This window comes from Bubalus kerabau, chromosome X (assembly GCF_029407905.1).
Source record: "Bubalus kerabau isolate K-KA32 ecotype Philippines breed swamp buffalo chromosome X, PCC_UOA_SB_1v2, whole genome shotgun sequence".
In the NCBI taxonomy this organism is placed as follows: domain Eukaryota; kingdom Metazoa; phylum Chordata; class Mammalia; order Artiodactyla; family Bovidae; genus Bubalus; species Bubalus kerabau.
The window spans coordinates 9,537,148-9,552,182 of NC_073647.1; the positions used below are offsets into that span (position 1 = coordinate 9,537,148).

The 15,035-nt window shown below is 38.9% G+C and overlaps 2 pseudogenes; both read right to left on the reverse strand.

The window, feature by feature from the left end:
- Window positions 1–3,444: 3,444 nt before the first annotated feature.
- LOC129639528 (E3 ubiquitin-protein ligase Hakai-like) lies at window positions 3,445–4,304 on the reverse strand (annotated as a pseudogene).
- A 2,929-nt stretch (window positions 4,305–7,233) lies between these two features.
- Window positions 7,234–7,807, reverse strand: LOC129639529 (CD2 antigen cytoplasmic tail-binding protein 2-like; annotated as a pseudogene).
- Window positions 7,808–15,035: the final 7,228 nt, after the last annotated feature.

Here is a 15,035-nt window from a genome sequence, read left to right on the forward strand (position 1 = left end):
AACAAGACAAGGGTGCACACTCTCACCACTACTATTCAGCATAATTTTGGAGGTCCTAGCCACAGCAATCAGAGAAAAAGAAATAAAAGGAATCCAGATTGGAAAAGAAGTAAAACTCTCATTGTTTGCAGATTACATAATCCTCTACATAGAAAACCCTAAAGATACCACCAGAGAACTACTAGAGCTAATCAATGAACATAGCAAAGTTTCTAGGCATAAAATTAATACACAAAGATCCCTTGCATTCCTATACGCAAACAGTGAAAAAACAGAGAAATTAAGGAAACAATCCCATTCACTATTGCAACTAAAAGAATAAAATACTTAGGAATAAATTTATCTAAGAAACAAAAGACATATATATGGAAAAGTATAAAGCACTGATGAAAGAAATCAAAGATGACACAAATAGATGGAGAAATATACCATGTTCGTGGATTGGAAGAATCAATATAGCGAAAATGAGTATATTACCCAAAGCAATCTATAGATTCAATGCAATTCCTATCAAACTACCAATGGTATTTTTCCAAGAACTAGAACAAATAACCTCACAATTTGTATGGAAATGCAAAAAACCTCAAATAGCCAAAGCAATCTTGAGAAAGAAGAATGGAACTGGAGCAATCAACCTTCCTGACTTCAGACTATACTACAAGGCTATAGTTATCCAGACAGTGTGGTACTGGCACAAAAGAATATAGATCAATGGAACAAAATAGAAAGCCCAGAGGTAAATCCACACACCTATGGACACATTAATTTTGACAAAGGAGGCAAAAATACATAATGGAGAAAAGACAATCTCTTTAACAAGTGGTGCTGGGAAAACTGGCCAACCACTTATAAAAGAAGGAAACTAGAATACTTTCTAACACCATACACAAAAGTAAACTCAAAATGGATTAAAGATCTAAATGTAAGACCAGAAACTATGAAACTCTTAAAGGAAAACATAGGCAGAACAATCTCTGACATAAATTACAGCAAGATTCTCTATAACCTACCTCCCAGAGTAATGGAAATAAAAACAAACAAAAAAAATGGGACCTAATTAAACTTAAAAGCTTTTGTACAATGAAGGAAACTATAATCAACGTGAAAAGGCAGACTTCAGAATGAGAGAAAATAGCAAATGAGACAGCTGACAAAGAATTAATCTCCAAAATATACAAACAGGTCATGCAGCTCAATTCCAGAAAAATGAACAACTCAATCAAAAAGTGGGCCAAAGAACAGACATTTCCCCAAAGAAGACATACAGATGGCTAATAAACACATGAATACATGAAAAGATGCTCAATGTCACTGACTATTAGAGAAACGCAAATCAAAACCACAATGAGGTATCATCTCACACCATTCAGAATGGCTGCCATCAAAAAGTCTACAAGCAATTGCTAGAGAGGGTGTGGAGAAAAGGAAACCCTCTTACACTGTTAGTGAGAATGCAAACTGGTACAGCCACTATGGGGAAACAGTTTGGAGATTCCTTAAAAAACTGGAAATAGAACTGCCATATGATCCAGCAATCCCACTGCTGGGCATACAAACCGAGGAAACCAGAATTGAAAGAGACACATGTACCCCAATGCTCATTTAGCACTGTTTCCAACAGCTAGGATATGGAAGCAATGTAGGTGTCCATTGGCAGTTGAATGGATAAGGAAGTTGTGGTACATATACACAATGGGATATTACTCAGCTCTGAAAAAGAACACGTTTGAGTCAGTTCTAAAGAGGTGGATGAAACTGGAGCCTATTATACACAGTGAAGTAAGTCAAAAAGAGAAATAACACTACAGTATGTTAACACACATATATGGAATTTAGAAAGATGGTAATGATGATCCTATGTGCAAAGCAGCAAAAGAGACAAAGATGTAAAGAACAGACTTTTGGACTATGTGGGAGAAGGCAAGGGTGGGATGATTTGAGAGAATAGCATTGAAACATGTATATTGCCATATGTAAAATAGATAACCAGTGCAAGTTCAATGCATGAAGAAGGGCACTCAAAGCTGGTGCTCTGGGACAGTCCAGAGGGATGGGGTGGGGAGGGAGGTTGGCAGGGAGTGTTCAGGATGGGGGGGGGGGACACATGCACCCATGGGTGATTCATGTCAATGTATGACAAAACCCACCACAATATTGTAAAGATATTATCTTCCAATTAAAGTAAATTAATACAAAAATAAAAATCATTCATATCTTAAAAAAAAAAAAGATCAGGGTTGGAGTAGTAAGAGGGATTTGGTGCTGGATTTGACAGATCTGGGCTAGAGCTGTTTAAATACTGCTGGTTTCTGTGATATCAAGAATCCAGGGCAGGGCTCAGCCTGAAGATGGTTTGGGTCACACAGCCTAAGTTACAGTAAAGAAAAAGCAATTTGGGCCTAGAAACAAGAATGGTACAACTTATAAGGAGACAGATTTATGTTTTTTTATGAGCATGTTGAAATTTGTTTTTACCCAGATTAGTCAGGTAAGTCACTAAGTCGTGTCTGACTCTTTCAACCTCATGGACTGTAGCCTGCTAGGCTCCTCTGTCCATGGGATTATCCAGGCAAGAGTACTGGAGTGGGTTGCCATTTCCTTCTCCAGGTTAGGAAAATATATCACAAGAAAAAGTAAATATTTAATTTAACAAAAACAACACTTTTGAAAGAAAAACACAGCACCACCCCCCAGTGCTTCTAGAAATAATATTGCAAATGGTCACTTCTGGGTCAGTTTACCATACTACAGGAACAAAGTTGTTAAAGCATAGTTATTCTCAACTGAGCCGCTTATCTGTACTATAGTAAAGTACTTAAAATCACTCCCAACATCAAGCCTTAAAACCGTTTCAAGTGGTTTTAAATGTTTTATAGCCATTTCTTTTTTTTTTTTAATAGCCACTTCTGTAAGAGGTGCTTTTCTTTCCCCAAATGTTCAAAGTTTAATTAGATGGTTGACAATACTTCCCTGCCTCCATCAAATCTTCTGTTTAAAATAATATTACTACTGGTAACATGGTTTATATCTTGTGTGATCTAGGAAATGTAGTCCAAGAAATGAGGTTTGAAAAAGGCAGACACTGTTTTCATGGTGGAACATGTACAGGGCACATACTATGACTTACTTCCCCTAGTAATATGAATGAAGTACTCAGAGTTCCTTGATCTTAGGTAAACTGGGGTAAAGAGTAAGCATTATAATGGTGAGAAGGGTGTATACTTACAGGTGGATTACCCTGTTGAGGTGAGACAGGTCCTAGTGGAAATTTTTCGTACAAGGTGGCATCTGAGCAATAAAATGTCTATGCAGAAGGCGGTGGAATAGAAGTCACCGACGTATCTGAAACTTGGCTATGAATCAAGTGAAAAGTACCTGTGGCCTGGGAATGATGTGCCCTTAGATGATATATTGATGGCAGAGGAGGTAGCGTGGTATAGAATATCACTGTGATGGCACAGTGTGATGAGAGTTCAATGCCACTGGTTGACTATGATATTCAGGATGATGGTGAGCAGTTGCAGAGACAGGAGGTATTGTTTCTCAGGTACCTGAATTTGTATCAATCTGAATAGGAACAGTCATTAAATCACTTTGTTTTCTTGTTGTGACAAAAAGGCTTTTTGAGTCAGTTTCTTCACTTGTTGAAAGATGTAGAGATGACGCCACGTACAATTAATTCTGCTATAGGAGCATGAATATCTTGTGGCTGATTATGTGGCTTGGGCAACTCCTTTGCAAAGAAGGTGATGGTATCATAAAGTCTTGCTTTGGTATAATATGGTTCATATGATGCTTGTCTGGTAGCTTTTTAAGATAATTATAGATTTTAGCTGGTGATGGGACAAAATGCTGAATGAACATTTTTAAGTATGGGGAACAGAGTTTCCAGCTCTCACATGGCGGAAGTTGATATGAGCCTCTAAGTCTCTCTGAGATAAATAGGATCTCTTGCATCCTTGAACAGTGCTACACACAAAGACAGAACCTTGACTATGCTTCTGAATTTTCTGCACAGAATTACCACAGGCTGGGCACATCATATCCCTTTCTTTTCCATGTAAAATAGCACAAGTGTAGCAAAAAGCATGCTTGCATGGAATCATCCGCCCATAGATTCTAATCGGTAATTCGCATTTGTCACAGAAATGTATTATGGTTTCATCCTTTTTACCTAAAATATTTATTTTAAAGTCCCAAAAAAGATTTTCAACAGATTCTGGCTCATTTCGAAAAGATTCGCCCCCAGTGGAATCATATTGGTTCTCCTCAAAAGAAAGAGAGCGTCCCCCGGCGTCCTCCATGACTCCACTCAAAAAGCACAAGAGAAGCGGAAGTCAACCTTATTGGCCCAGGGAGCGCATGCGCTGTACTCTGCTGAATGCAGGAAGTAAAAGTACGTCCAGGTCACCCTATTTTTGACCCTTTACTACCTACTCCCGTTCCACTGAGAAAGTCAAGCAGAAGGAGAGAGTGAATATTTGAAGTGTTTCAGTTCTGAGGTTGCTTAGGCGACCCACTCCAGTACTCTTGCCTGGGAACTCCCATGGATGGAGGGGCCTGGTGGGCTGCAATCCATGGGGTCGTGAAGAGTTGGATGCGACTGAGCGACTTCACTTTCACTTTTCACTTTCATGCATTGGAGAAGGAAATGGCAACCCGCTCCAGTGTTCTTGCCTGGAGAATCCCAGGGACGGGGGAGCCTGGTGGGCTGCCGTCTTTGGGGTCGCACAGAGTCGGACACAAATGACATGACTCAGCAGCAGCAGCAGGCTTCTCTCGTTATGCTTTGGGGGCGCGGGGTGGGGATGGAGCGGTGCAGGGGAACCAGCCTTTAATTGGAAAAAGAGACTAATCTGGAATGGGGAAAAAGGAAAACATGCATGTACATGACGGCATGTGCAAGCGCAGTAGTACCTGAAGGCAGAAGCCTAGATGCTGTAGATTTCGAGTCTCAAACTTCTCGGACAGTGTAACCCATAATGGGAGAGAAGAGTAAACTTTTAACTGTGAGAGTAAGAGGGGCAGAGTTCTAAGTACTTTTGAAAGTAAGACATTTCTTTGAATAGTTGTACTTTAAAATTATAAGAATACTATATGAATATAGATTTCTTTTTAAGAATGTTTGTTTTAATAAAAATACTGCTTTTGATTACTTAATTAAGTCACTTGAATCTTTCCCTGCCCCTAAAGTCTTTGAGTAATAGTGAAGTCCCAGGAATTTGTTCCAGGATATGCGCCAAATCTTGTCACACACTGCTGAATCTCCCCGCATTATTGGTACACTAGTTTGTGATGCACAATATAGAGTGGTTCCTTTACTGAATAGAAGGTCATCCAGTAGGACTTGGAAATCCTTTTTATACAGAATCCTTTAAGTATTTGTATATAAGAGCATTTATTTATACATGAAAGTTCAAAGTTAAAAGCCCTGATGAATTAGGGACGTGATTTGTAACATTATAAAATGCCTTCCCATATCCCTCAATTTCTCATTTTGTTTCTTTAAATATTATATTCTCTTGGTATATTTGTATGTTTAAAATCAGTAGTGACGACTACTCAAAGATGGATACAAATCATGTTAGAAATGATCATATTTGTTTGTGGAAAGATAGAGCTGGTTTTACAGAAATGTCATTTGTACTCTCCTTTTGGGAAACTAGTCTGCTGTAAAGTGAGGCTCACCCTTCCTGTGAGAGTTTCATTTCATACTGTACAGAATAAGTGTTCTCATTCTTATTTACAAAACAACTTTGCAAAGGGAGTGATGAACTAACATGACCAAATATGCCAAACTGCTACCTAGGCTTTTGATTTCTTTGGCCTTCTGCCAAATAGCTAATATATAAGCAAATATATGTGTACAAGGGGACCTTGTGACTCAGTGCACACCCTTCTTTTTGCAAATTACCTGAAGTTGTTTTCAAACCTTTTTCTGTATTCAGAAGGCTGCAGCTGCTCTGAGTGAAGTCAGAGTTGGGGAGTCCTGAGTCTTTCCTCCTTAACACTCCCGCACCTCTGGCATCCTTTTGCCCCCTCCTATAGTCATCTTTTAGGCAGTTCAGTGAAGCACAGTTTGACTACAGCTTCTCAAATACATATTTTCTCAACTGATGTATAAAATGTTTATAACCATGTCATATATCCAAGAGAATAATAGATGAGCATCATATATCTACCAGGTAGCTTAAGAAATAGAGCATTATCAGTGCACTTGAAAACTGCTGTACCCTCATGATAGGAAGGAACTGTACCGAACTGTGTGTTCACTGTCCTCTTGCTCTTTTCAATTTTAAAAATCACATACATATGTATGTGTGTGTATATATATATTTATAAAAATATTGTTTATATTTGCATGTTTTTCACTTCATAGGGATGGAATAATACTGTGACTTTCTTTATTCCATTAACAGTATATTTCTGAGATACTTTTATGTCATTGCATGTATTTTATTCATTTTCAGTATTCCATTGTACACATATTTTATAATTTAAATTTTTCCTATTGATGAATAAGTGGTTTGTTCTCAGGTTTTGGCATTATAAATGCTGCTGTGAAACATTTTTCTTCTTTATTTACATTTATTTTTAATTAGAGGATAATTGCTTTGCAATATTGTGTTGGTTTCTGACATATATCAACACAAGGCAGCCATAGGTATACCTATGTCTCCTTCCTCGAGTCTCCCTCCCTGAAATATTCTTGTAGATGTTTCTTGTACATGTTCAAGAATTTTTCTAGGTTATGTGTATAGGAGAGGAAGTTACTTGATTGATAGAGAATAAGCATATTCAGTTTTTCCAAAGAGTTCATATCAGTGTATCAGCAAAGTGTAAAAGTTTTGTTACTCCTCATGTTCACCAACGTTTATTAACAGACTTTTAATTTATTATAAATTTTGTTGTAAAATTCATATCATTATGTTTTTATTTTGTGTTTCTCTGCTTAAAATTGGTTTGTGGCTTTTCTTGTTTCCCCTCCACACACACAGCTAAAGACTTTTATTGGGAAAAGGAAGTTGACTGAAAAGTGGGCCCCAACATCCTCACTGCCTAACACAGCCAGCGTCTCCTCCACAAAGTCCAGGAAATAAGGCACCACCCTCAGTAGGCTCAGATGTAGAGGTCAAAGTCAGTCTGTTTGGATTTCTAGAACTGGTGACGAGGAGGATCCAGCTTCCAGCAATAAATCCCATCCTGAAAGTAGCCTTCATGAGGGGAACTGGGCTACCTAGCCCACCTTTTGCCCCCTTTGCCTCCCCCTCAAGTTCCCAGATGCCTCAGTGCCCAGCCACTGTCTCTCTTGGCAACATCAGCTCTAGACTGCCCTCTAGGAGGGCTTGGGTGCTCATTGGAGTCTGGCCAAGCTGTCATCATCCTCTGAGTCTGACAGAGGCTGCTGATCAGGTGGCTGCTCTCTGATCTTCACCCAATCAGTGTTGTCCGGCCAACTGTCTCAGATCTGAGCATCCCAGATCAGGAAATAGTTGCCATCAGCCTCAAAGTGACCTTCCTCTATCTCCTCCTGCAGCTTGAAGAGTATGATCCTCACACCTCCATCACTGGAGAGTGTGGCTGCTTCCTGACCTTCCACATCCTCTGAGGCCAACATGTCATATTTGCTGGACCCTTCATCATCATTCTCCTTCTCATCACTGTCCAAAGAGTGTTTGTCTTCGAAGTGGCTCCCAGGACCCCCTACCCCAGCCACAGGGTGCACTAATTTTTTCTTGGGAACACTGATTTTATCCTCCTAATCCTCATCTCTCACACTTTGGAAGGTAACTTTCCTCTTTGGCATGACTGGACAGAAGGACTGTCCCCAAACTAAGGATCTGGAAAAGATGGGGGAAGAAAGGGATAGAGGTTTTCTCTAGGGCTGCATCCAGGCCACCTACCCACCACCTGCTTTTCATGTTTTATAAGTGAAAGAAAGTGAAAATCGCTCAGTTGTGTCTGACTGTTTGCAACTACATGGACTATACAGTCCATAGAATTCTCCAGGCCAAAATACTGAAGTGAGTAGACTTTCCCTTCTTCAGGGGGATCTTCCTAACCCAGGGATCGAACCCAGGTCTGTATTGCAGGCGGATTCTTTACCAGCTGAGCCACAAGGGAAGCCCATGTTTTATAGGCCACTTAGAATTCTTCTTTGGTCAAAAACCTGTTCATATCATTGGACCATTTTTCTATTGCACAATTTGTGTTTTCCCTATTTATAGGGATTGTTCATGTCTTTCTGATACTAATTCTTTGCCAGTTACATGACTTAATTTCATCTCCTCTAAGTTTATAAGTTGCTTTTTAACTACTTTGTGGTGTCTTGTGATACACAAGTTCTCAATTTCGATGCTTCAGACTTATCAGTCTTTTCTTTATGATAGGCATTTTACTGATATACTTAGAATGTTTTCTCTAACCTGAGATCTTAAAAAATATTTTCCCTTAAAATTTTTTTTTAAACTTTCACCTTTCAAATGAAACCTTCTTTAATTGATCTGCAACTGATTTTGTATGGTGTGATGTAGGGATTCAGTTTTATTTTTTCATCCATATAAATAGTTGGCCCAGAACCATTTATAAAATAGTCCATTATTTCCCTTCTGATCTTTAGTGGCTAACTCTGTCATATATCTGGTTTTCATATATGCAAAGTTTTATGTTCTGGATTCTCCATTCCATTGGTCTATTTTCTTATCTCATCCTAATTAGTGTCACTTTATAAGCTTTTAAGATTTTGGAGAGGGGAGCAAATCTCCTCAGCTTTTCAGAATCATTTTGTCTATTCTTGGCCATTTGCTCTGTGAAGATATTTTAGATTGGTTGGATATTGGAGAGAGGGATGAAGGAGTTATTAAGGAAAAGAAAGGGAGAGAAGGTTTACAAATAAACATTTGCTCATGCTACAGTTATTCTAAAGTTATTCTAAAAGCCAACTCTGCTTTTGAAGTCAGATATTTTCAAAGATCAGAAAATCTGCCTGCCTATATTTATTGGCATCACTGTAAATGCTCTGTGAGATGCACAGCGATAATGTCATTTTTATTTCTTCTAAGATTTATTTCTTTGGAATCTCACTGTTTCTTGGGATGCATCGTGATAAACATGGCCTCAGCTGTCTGACGTACTTCTGTTTAAATTCCTGCTCTGCTTCTTACTACCTATGTGACCTTAGAAATAATACTTAATCATTCTGAGACTTAATGTCTTTTTGGTCTGTGGGTGGTAGTGGTAGAGATTATGATGATGATAATAATAAAATAACTATTATTAACCTACTGTATTAGTTTTATATTGTTGTACAGCAAATTACCAAAAACTTAGTGCCTCAAAACAACACAAATTTAATATGTTATGGTTCTGTAGGTCAAAAGTCTGACAAGGCTCTTCCTGGACTAAAGTTTCCAGAAGGATTCCTTTCTGGAAGCTTTGGGGGGATTCCATTTTCTGCTTACTCAGATTATTGGTAGAATTCAGCTCCTTTCAGTTCCTTGTTGGCTATCAGCTGATAGACAATCCAGCTTGTGGAGGTCACCTGCATTTCTTGGCTTGTGGCCTGCTTCCTGCATCTTCAGAGCCATTCAGAGCCAACAGTGGTGGATGTGAGTCCTTACCTTTCAAATCTTTCTTGACTCTTTTTCCATCACAGAGATACAAAAGAGGAGCGCAGGAAAAAGACCATGTAATGATCGAGGCAGAGAGTGGAGTGATGCTGCCAAGAAAAGCCAAGAATTGCAGGCCACCACCAGATACTAGGAACAGGAAAGGAAAGGTTCTTCCCTAGAGCTTTCAGAAAGAGCATGGTCCTGCTAACACCTTAATTTTGCACATCTAGCCTCTAGAACTGTGAGAGTATACATTTCTTTTGTTGTGAGCCACCTAGTTTGTGGAATTTTGTTATGGTAGCCCAGGAAACTAATATAACCACTTACCATGCTTTCTCAAATTTGTTTTTCTTTGAAGTAGCATATGAAAAATGCTCTTGTTAATTCCCAGTGTATAAGACACCTACATTCGAACATATGTCCTAAGGTTCAGGCAGTACCCTAAGAAAGATTTGTTTGGCATAGCCCCTAATAGTAGAATGAAGATCAATAAGTTAAAGTTCTAAGGAAACTGATTTTTAGTTCAATATATAAAATAGAGTTTTCTAACGATTACAATAGTACATGGCCATAAGAGCTACCCTCATCGTCAGACCCCAGACTTTTGGTTGAGGTTGTGGAGTTAGTTTTTCATGAATGTTTTGGATAAAAAATTAATTTTAAATGGAATTAGATGGGAAGGAAAGGATTGGGAGTTTGGAATTAGCAGATGCAAACTATCACATAGAATGGAAAACAATAAGGTCCTACTGTATAGCATAGGGAACTATGTTCAATATCCTGTGATAAACTATATTGGAAAAGAATATGAAAAAGAATATTTATGTATAACTGAGTCACTTTCCTATACAGCTGTACTTCCATAAAATTTTTAAAAATAGAAGTAGGTATTTTCATGGTAAACAAATTTTTTTTCCATTTTAACATAAAAGTCTGAACTGTTGCTTGCTTATGTAGATGTATATACAAAAAATACAGAATACCCTTACCAACATTTTTTGTGTGTAGTAACAAACAGTTGGTGGATCTGGAACAGAACTCAGTTAAGGGATTGTCTATATTATAAGGCTATATCCTGATCAATTGGTAGATTTTTTTTTGTTTTGAAAAGCAGTAAGTCATCCCTTTATTGAATGTTCCCTGTGTGGTAGAAGAGCTACAGATGATGTCATCACTGCCCTAGTTGATTTTATACTCTGGCTGAGTTGTGTAGTAGACGTTGGCTGGGTGCCTTTACAGGATACATTCTCTTCCTAACAATACTCAAATTTTCCTCATTATATCCACCCCTGTCCTTCATAGACTATGTGTTTCAGGTTACCTAATGAGGGTGAGTTTTAGTTCTCTTGTTTGGAATGCTGCTAAGATGTCTGTGTGTCCCTTTGGAGATTAATAAGAAATATGTAGTCTTAATTGTGGCTGGCAACTGTATGATTGCCAAGAGAAGAACCAGTTTTAGGATAAAGCTGACACTGAGGATGTCAGAGCAGAAAGATATAAGGAAATTGAGTCCTTGAAACATCACTGAAGTATTGGGTCAACCAATATCTGGATGATCCAGTTAAGTGAGAAAATAAATCTACTTTTTGTTTAAGTCAGTTTGCATTGGGTTTTCTATTTATTCCAGCATAAAATCTTATCTAATATGTTCATAAATCAATTGAAGAACAATAAATGACAATATATAAAATACACAGTCCAGTGCTAGATATACTAAACCACTAGCAGCATCAGCATCATTCCAGGGAACTTGATAGAAATGCAAATTTTCAGGCCTCAAACTTTCTGATTCAAACTCTGCAGGTGAGGCTCAGGAATCTTAGTTTTAACAAGCCCTACAGGGGATTCTGAGGTATGCTAAGGTTTGAAAACCACTACCCCAGAAGTTTGGAAAGGAAGACTTCATGGAGAGGGTGAGACAGACTAAATATAGCAGCAAGATAGACTTTTGAAAGGAAGACGTGCGAACCAGAATGAATAAAGGCACAGAGGTAGGAATGAATGTTATTTATTGAGCATTATCTGGCTAGTTGTGACTTTAATAAAATAGTGAAGGGTTAAAATTACCTGGGAAGTAGGGTAGTAGAGAGTTGGTGGCTGACATTGTTTTTATTTTTTGTCCTGTTACTCTCATTTTATCTGAACTCATTAAAAGTTCCTGAGCAATAGAATGAAATGTTGCTACTCTCCATTGCAGGCAGTATATGTTGAGATCAATCTGACTGGACTATAGCCATAGAAAATTAAGAGCATCATGTCACAACACGAGGATGGTCTAGTCCTACTTGTATTGGTGTCAGGTAGATAGAGAAGCCTCCTTCCTGTATTTCAAAATTTTGTTTGAAGGGAATTACTTTTATCTTGTCAAAATCTGACACAGGGTGACACCAGCAGTAAGAATTTAACCTGCCCTGGCTTTATGAGATTTTGGGTATAATTCTTTGTCTTCTTCCTCCGTCTGTTTACATTTCAGCTTTTCCCTAAAGTACTGTGAACCATGCATAATGACGCAGCCTGTGGAATTATGAAATGGGAGCTCACTTCGGTTCATAGGGAGTGCTAGAAAATGAGAGAGAAGCATTTTATAGGCTGAAATGCTAACTGCTGCAATAAACCAAACTCTAGATCTTAAAGTCTAAGTCTTTCCCAGACTTGTCTAGACCTCAGTTTATGGTGGTAGTGGTGTGTGTGTGTACGTGACAGGGGGTGTTGAAGGAGGAGAAGGAAGGGTTTTAACCTAATGATGCAAACACTCTTCCTTATTGACAACTAGCTTTCTGCTAAGGAGCACCAGAACAGTGAAGAAGCATTTCTAAAGCAAAAGCACTGCTTAGTGTATTCAGGCATTGTTTAATTAGTCTTGCTAATGGAGCTTTATTTTAGAGAGGATTTAACGGTCTTGATATTGACTGACCTTGGTATGGCAAAGACAGGTGTGTGTCCTGTTTGTAAAATGCAAATAATGGAAGTGGCTTTGGAGTTGAGCCAAAGAACCATCAGCACCAAGCTAAAGTTACTTTACATGTGCTCACTTTGCAGGTCAGATTGAAGGATGCCTGAGACGAGCAATAAATCCTTCCCCTCTGCCACTATCACAGAACAAGTTAGCCAGTCAATCACTTATTTTTTGTTCAGATAGACTGACCCATCATTTCCCTTGCTTTGGGGGTCTAAAGTTTAATTTTTTTCTGTTTCTTAGGGGATAAGGGAGTGATTGTGGGAAGAAAATGGTCAAATTATGGGCCACTAGTGAATTGTAGGGCTAGATAAGTCATTTTGACCTCTCACTGTGCTTGGAGAAACACTTTGGAGCTATGCTATCTTGTTCCCTGGTGGGACAATTTCTGCAGGCAGAATGGTTTCCATGGGCACAAGCTGGCAGAGACTTGGATTGCCAATGCTTTTTTTTTTGAAAAGGTGGTGCTTTAATAGTCTTAACAAAAGACTGATAGTGTAATTGCTGTACATTATCCTAGAGTATCTTACCAGTTTTTGCTAGCTCTGGGCTGTGAGGCTATTTGGGGGATGAATATGTGCATGGCTTCCCTTCTGTACTTGGAAGGTTTCAAGCCCTGGTATGTTTCTAATGGACCCTTTTAAATGCTCCACTTCTGGGTTCATTTTTGATTATGAAATGCATCTCTGGTACTCAGTGTGAGTTGTTTGAAGCTAAAGGAAGATATTTAGTTTGACAACCGAACAGTGTCTGTTGTGAAATGTTTAACATGAGATAAGACCCTGCTGTAGTCAGCACACCCATGAGACAATTGACAGGTATGTAGTAAACATCTACTAATGATTAGACCCTGGGGTCAAAGTGAAGATACAAAGATGTTAAATATCTAAATTATCTGCATACAATTGGTTTAGTGATTTTTTATTATGTTTATTGTACAAAATTTACTGGTTTTTTTTTTTTTTGGTTGGTTTTCCTGTTGGTGAGTACAAATTACCCTTAGAATGCAGTTCTGCCTCTCTACTTTCTCAACAGTGTGCCTTTGGGTAAGTCTTACCCTCTCAGTCTCAGTTAACTGTAAAAAGATAACCCTTGATCTTTGTCAGACATAGAGCTATTGTAAGTGTAGTGAATAGTCCCAGTTGAAGTCTAAGCTGGCATTACTCTACTAATTGGGCATCTCTGGGCACATCTGGAAGGACTGTGAGGCACATTTGCCAAGAGTCAGTTCTTATAAAGGACCTCAGAGTCTCTTGGAAAAGAACTCCTAAAGAAAAAAAGCTCAGTCACATGAACTTGCCACAGAAGGTAGTGCTCAGAAGCCAGAAAAAGGGAAATAGCAGAGTCTTGATAATCAAGACTAAGCAGAAAGACAGTTGGTGCACTTTAGTCTAAGCAACAGGCCAGAACAACCTATATTGGAGTTTTAGGGAAAAAAATGTAGGAGATGAAAATCACTTTGGGAGGGCTAATCAAAGAGCTATGACAAGAAAGGAAATGACAGTCACTAGAGACTGGGTTCCACAGTCCTTCTAAGCATCAGGAGAAAGGTTGTCTCTATTATCCGTTCCTAGACTATGGCGTTTACCCACTAGACAGAACAGTAGTTTTACATTTCCTCTTCAATGTATAGATAGTAAATAAGAGATCTTGTTATAAATCAAATTTGACCAAACAAAACTGATCAGTTCAGTTCAGTTCAGTCGCTCAGTCGTGTCCGACTCTTTGCAACCCCATGAATTTCAGCACGCCAGGCCTCCCTGTCCATCACCAACTCCCGGAGTTCATTCAAACTCACGTCCATTGAGTCGGTGATGCCATCCAGCCATCTTATCCTCTGTCGTACCCTTCTCCTCTTGCCCCCAACCCCTCCCAGCAGCAGAGTCTTTTCCAATGAGTCAACTCTTCACATGAGGTGGCCAAACTATTGGAGTTTCAGCTTTAGCATCATTCCTTCCAAAGAACACCCAGGGCTGATCTCCTTTAGAATGGACTGGTTGGATCTCCTTGCAGTCCAAGGGACTCTCAAGAGTCTTCTCCAACACCACAGTTCAAAAGCATCAATTCTTCAGCACTCAGCTTTCTTCACAGTCCAACTCTCATGTCCATACATGACCACAGGAAAAACCATAGCCTTGACTAGATGGACCTTTGTTGGCAAAATAATGTATCTGCTTTTCAATATGCTATCTAGGTTGGTCATAACTTTCCTTCCAAGGAGTAAGCATCTTTTAATTTCATGGCTGCAATCACCATCTGCAGTGATTTTGGAGCCCCCAAAAATAAAGTCTGACACTGTTTCCACTGTTTCCCCATCTATTTCCCATGAAGTGATGGGACCGGATACCATGATCTTCGTTTTCTGAATGTTGAGCTTTAAGCCAACTTCTTCACTCTCCTCTTTCACTTTCATCAAGAGGTTCTTTAGTTCTTCTTCACTTTCTGCCATAAGGGTGGTGTCATCTGCA